This window comes from Saccopteryx leptura, chromosome 13 (assembly GCF_036850995.1).
Source record: "Saccopteryx leptura isolate mSacLep1 chromosome 13, mSacLep1_pri_phased_curated, whole genome shotgun sequence".
In the NCBI taxonomy this organism is placed as follows: Eukaryota; Metazoa; Chordata; class Mammalia; order Chiroptera; family Emballonuridae; genus Saccopteryx; species Saccopteryx leptura.
In genome coordinates this window covers 5337461-5343362 of record NC_089515.1, presented here as the reverse complement: position 1 = coordinate 5343362, position 5902 = coordinate 5337461, and positions in this window count along the sequence as shown.

Genomic DNA, 5902 nt, shown 5'->3' with positions numbered 1-5902 from the left:
TTATTAATGGCCTGCCGATGATGCTATTTAATTTCCCCAAATGGGTCCCCCTGGGGTGACCGACGCAAACTGTTAACATTGTTCGCAACGCCAACCGGTGACACCAAGTCAACATAAATGAGTCTTGAATATGCTTAGTGTTGAAATGTATGTGAAGTTCATCTTTTCCTCCTCCTTTGCCCCCTGATCCTAGACGCGGGGCTGCACAGGGGACCCCGCGCAGGATTTAAATAATGAATTATCCGAAAAGAAAAGGAACTTGCAGGTACCCGCTGCCAGAAATTCATGCCTTCTGAATTCTTCATCTGCTCCCCCAATGGGATTAGCATTTACGACGATGAAAAATGTCCTAATTATGCAGAGTTTCTGAGCTGATTTTCTGCAGGGCCTGCGCAGATCTAAAAAGCATTAGGCCACAATAAAAACAGATGAAGACGAATTTCTGAATTCATAATTTGGCTTCCTTTTCGAGGGGGGGTGACGTTTTTATTTATGGGTGCTTCCTTTATTAGGTGGGAGCAGAAGTCTCTCTCCTCCGAGGCACGGCGCTGGCCGTGAGCGCGTCTCAACCATCACCCTTCCAGAACAGATGTGTGACATTCCCGGGTCTGCAGGACGCGGAAGCTACACCTTCTAGCTCTCCTCCTGGGAGTCCCCGCCCACTGGGCTTCTGGAACAAACACAAAAGGGCAGAGAATAAGATGGCTGTTGATGGGAACCTGTGCCCTTTTTTTTCTTTTTTCTTTTTTTTTTTTTAATATAGAAGCTATTTTTTTAACGTTTATTTTATTGGTTTTAGAGAGAGAAAGGGAGGGAGTATGACAGACAGATAGGAACAGTGATCTGTGTCTGTCTGTGCCCCGAGCAGGAATCGAACCGACAACCTCTGTGCTTCGGGACGATGCTCCAACTAACCCCCACCGAGCTATCCGGCAGGGCAGGAACCTGTCCCTTTTGACCAGGTTAGGAGAAGACAAGTCTGCTCGAGGAATTCCGTGCCCTTGGACTGCCTCTGCTGGGCGGCTCATGACCCTGACGCTATAGAAAACGACGTAATCATCAGGGATCAGCTGCTCGATCAGGTGCTCGATAACTACAGTGTGTCCATAAAGTCATGGTGCACTTCTGACCGGTCACAGGAAAGCAACAAAAGACGATAGAAATGTGAAATCTGCACCAAATAAAAGGAAACCTCTCCCAGTTTAATACCTATTCAGTGCAGTTCGATGTGGGCTCACGCACAGATTTTTTAGGGCTCCTTAGGTAGCTATCCCGTATAGCCTCTACAGACTCGTCCCTGACTGATGGCCTACCAGAACGGGGTTTCTCCACCAAACTGCCAGTTTCCTTCAACTGCTTATCCCACCGAGTAATGTTATTCCTATGTGGTGGCACTTCGTTATAAATGCGCCGATATTCACGTTGCACTTTGGTCACGGATTCAAATTTAGCGAGCCACAGAACACACTGAACTTTCCTCTGTACCGTCCACATCTCGACTGGCATGGCCGTGGGCTGCTCCGCTGTATACACAGTGTTACGTCATCATCTGCACATGCGCACATGCTGCCACATCATCCTACAGAAACTGGGAGGGTTTTCCTTTTACTTGGTGCAGATTTCACATTTCTATCGTCTTTTGTTGCTTTCCTGTGACCGGTCAAAAGTGCACCATGACTTTGCGGACACACTGTATTTGTTCAGTGAACGGATGAAATGAAAAGCTATCATCTATCTCTTCTTCAACGTATACCTTCTTCTCTTCTGCAAATGGAAAATATTTTCCTACTTCCTTCGACGTTGTTTGGAAACTACAATCACTTGATAATTTTTGTTTTTCAACTCTCTGAAAGGCAGTGGCACCGACAGAATGGCGCGGTCACCCGCGGGGTTCACTGTCTTCCCTTCCTGGGAGCAATCAATAATCATTTATTTAGCGCCCACTGGGTGTTCCGCTCCGTGCCAAGCACTGAGATGACATGTGCATGGCCACTGCTAACACCGCTGAAAACCAGAGCAACCCCCGTTGAGGGAGAAATCGTGTTATCCCTCCAACAAACTCATTGAGAAGCAAGTTAAGGACAAAGGGCATTTTTCCAATAGCATTTCAATGAGTAGATTTTGAATCAAGAAAACCAATGGCTTTGTTAAAAGTATGGTTGGTTTTAGAGTGCATATGTCGGCCAGCAGGTGAAGGTGATGGCTGAAATTTTATGGAGACATCAAACCCATCCTGGGACAGTTTTACCCAAAAGGACAACAACCTAGAGGATCAGCCCCTGTCACTGCCCTCCTGTGGAAAACAGATGCCCGATCAAGCTGCAGACAGCCTAGGGCTATATGACCCCAAGGTGGACACTCCACTCTCCACATTACTTCTCCCAAATGCGATCGCTCTTGGCCACGCTTCCGTGCTTGTGTGAATTAACTTTTCAGTGAGTGAATTGAACAAGTCCCTGAAATCCAGTATTGATTAGTCAGATACCCGAGGTCCAGGGCAAACCACAGGACTAGAGCCAGCCGATGGTACAGCCACTGCCAACCTCCTGGACTTGTCCACCTGGGTCTCCCCCTGCCCTGGGGACAGCCGGCTGCAGCCAGAGCCCCTCCCTCCGTGCAGAGTGGTGGGCACTGTTTGGGCGAGGCCTAGACCCACCGCGGGCACTATTAGAGGGCAATGAATGGTCTTCTATGTGCACCGACTGTTTCCAGGCCCACGTCGCCCCAGCCTGGTGCTTTTGTCCCCACCATGGTGGGGGGGCTTTCCTTGAGCCCCCAGAGTGTCCCCTTACCTGGTTCCAAGATGATAACTTGAGACTCTCTCCCACACATGGAGGGAGTGCTCTGGCCCATTTAGTCGTCCTCACACACCAAGGCCAACACCCGGTACGGGCAGACTCCTGACTTTCCACGTATAAAAACCTGTTCCCTGTCGATGACTGTGCCCACATACACACAAACACATCCCTAAGCTTACCTGGGTGATATTTCAGGTATGCTTTCAGGAAGAGGAAGAGACCCAGTACCATTTACCCTTTGGGTCACTTGACTTCTGTCCGCCAGGCCCGTTGCTGCCCCTGCTGGTCTCAGTGGGTGAGGATCAGAACCTCCCCCGGGTCCTCCTGAGTCCGGCTCTGCGTCTTGCTCACAACGGAACCCCAGTGAACATGTGTCACATGCTAACAGATGCACCCACATGCAGGACTCACCTGTGTCACATGCTAACAGATGCACCCACATGCAGGACTCACCTGTGTCACATGCTAACAGATGCACCCACATGCAGGACTCACCTGTGTCACATGCTAACAGATGCACCCACATGGAGGACTCACCTGTGTCACATGCTAACAGATGCACCCACATGCAGGACTCACCTGTGCAGATGCACCCACATGCAGGACTCAGGAGCAGATCCTGTGTATAAGGATATTGCCAACAGCTACCCGTCAGCCGTGGTCACAGAGGGTGGAGTTCAGCACCTTCCAGAGCACCTGCTGTGACTCAGAAGCCTGGGAACTCTTTCTAGAGTCCACCTGAGGGTCAGCACCTTTCTCCTGGCAGCCTCCGGGCAAAGGTCTGTCGGTCGCGAAGGCAGGCCCCCGAGATGCTGAGTGCCCGCTGGAAGCTCTTCTCAGATGACCACCTGTCCTCAGGGGGTAGGAGCCTGAGGGCATGGCACGAAGGCGTTATTTTTAAACACATGCTGGGAGAGTATCGGGGTGTCTTCCATTGCATTAAACCCCAGCAGTGCCCTGTCTCGCCATTGCTGTTCAGGCACCAGGATGAGGGGCAGACTCCCTAATGGTGAGGTCCTCTCCTGCTGCTTCTCAGGGGCTCACAACACGCAGCATCTGCAGCCTCTGCTGGAGACCCATCCCTGCCATGAGGCACGGCACAGTAAATGTGACTAAACAGGTAACAGCTCCCCATTACAGGAGCCCCCTGGAGGGGCAACAGGGTTCTGTTAATAGGTGTGAATATGGTACAGCAAAACACACTCCTCTTCAGAACAGGGTACCATTTCACCATTTCACCATTTCTTTTTTATTTTTATTTTTTTATTTTAGGTGAGAGGAGGAGAGATAGCGAGGCAGACTCCTGCATATGCCTCAACTGAGATTTGCCTGGCAACCTTGTCTGGGGCCAATGCTCGAGTACCAAGCTATTTTTAGTGCCTGAGGCCAATGCACTCCAATGGAGCCATCCTCAGCACCTGGGGCCACACTTGAACCAATCGAGTCACTGGCTTCCGGAAGGGAAAAAGGAGAGAACAGAGAGAGGGAGAAGGGAAGAAGCAGATAGTTGCTTCCCCTGGGTGCCCTGACTGGGAATCAAACCCAGGATTTCCATACATTGGGCCACTGCTCTATCCATGGAGCCACCAGTCGGGGCCAGGGTCCATTTCTAAGCTGCATTTAAAGTGCCCTCTGTCCTGCTAGGAAGCCCATAAACACCTGAGCGTTCCCTCAGGTGTGTTCCCTCCACCCAGCAAGGGGGACAGAAGAGCTGGAGCCCCTCCCAAGCAGGAGCCTGTTGGGCGAGTCTATCCAGACCTGCGTCCAGCACACTCTCTCCGTTGTCCACTTCCTGCTCCCGGGCACCTGGCATGGGAGAGGCCAGCCGCCTGAGCAGATCCGCCCTCCCGCTCTCATGTGTCCCTTGGGTCCTCGGCCTGGGACTCTGCATCCTCAGTCACCCTGCTCCGCCTGCATCCCCGGTCAGCCCTGCTCCGCCTGCATCCCCGGCCTGCATCCTCGGCCTGGGGTTCTGCATCCTCAGTCGCCCTGCTCCGCCTGCATCCCCGGCCAGCCCTGCTCCGCCTGCATCCCCGGCCTGCATCCTCGGCCTGGGGCTCTGCATCCTCAGTCGCTCTGCTCCGCCTGCATCCCCGGCCAGCCCTGCTCCACCTGCATCCTCGGCCTGGGGCTCTGCATCCTCAGTCACCCTGCTCCGCCTGCATCCCCGGCCAGCCCTGCTCCACCTGCATCCCCGGCCTGGGGCTCTGCATCCTCAGTCACCCTGCTCCGCCTGCATCCCCGGTCAGCCCTGCTCCGCCTGCATCCCCGGCCTGGGGCTCTGCATCCTCAGTCGCTCTGCTCCGCCTGCATCCCCGGCCTGCATCCTCGGCCTGGGGCTCTGCATCCCCGGCCTGGGGCTCTGCATCCTCAGTCGCCCTGCTCCGCCTGCATCCCCGGCCTGCATCCCCGGCCTGGGGCTCTGCATCCCCGGCCTGGGGCTCTGCATCCTCAGTCGCCCTGCTCCGCCTGCATCCCCGGCCTGGGGCTCTGCATCCCCGGCCTGGGGCTCTGCATCCTCAGTCGCCCTGCTCTGCCTGCATCCCCGGCCTGGGGCTCTGCATCCTCGGCCTGGGGCTCTGCATCCTCAGTCGCCCTGCTCCGCCTGCATCCCCGGCCTGGGGCTCTGCATCCTCGGTCGCCCTGCTCCGCCTGCATCCCCGGCCTGCATCCCCGGCCTGGGGCTCTGCATCCTCGGCCTGGGGTTCTGCATCCTCGGTCGCCCTGCTCCGCCTGCATCCCCGGCCTGGGGCTCTGCATCCTCGGTCGCCCTGCTCCGCCTGCATCCCCGGCCTGCATCCCCGGCCTGGGGCTCTGCATCCCCGGCCTGGGGCTCTGCATCCTCAGTCGCCCTGCTCCGCCTGCATCCCCGGCCTGGGGCTCTGCATCCTCAGTCGCCCTGCTCCGCCTGCATCCCCGGCCTGGGGCTCTGCATCCTCAGTCGCCCTGCTCCGCCTGCATCCCCGGCCTGGGGCTCTGCATCCTCGGCCTGGGGCTCTGCATCCTCAGTCGCTCTGCTCTGCCTGCATCCCCGGCCTGGGGCTCTGCATCCTCAGTCGCTCTGCTCTGCCTGCATCCCCGGCCGCCCCAGCTTCCATTTCTCC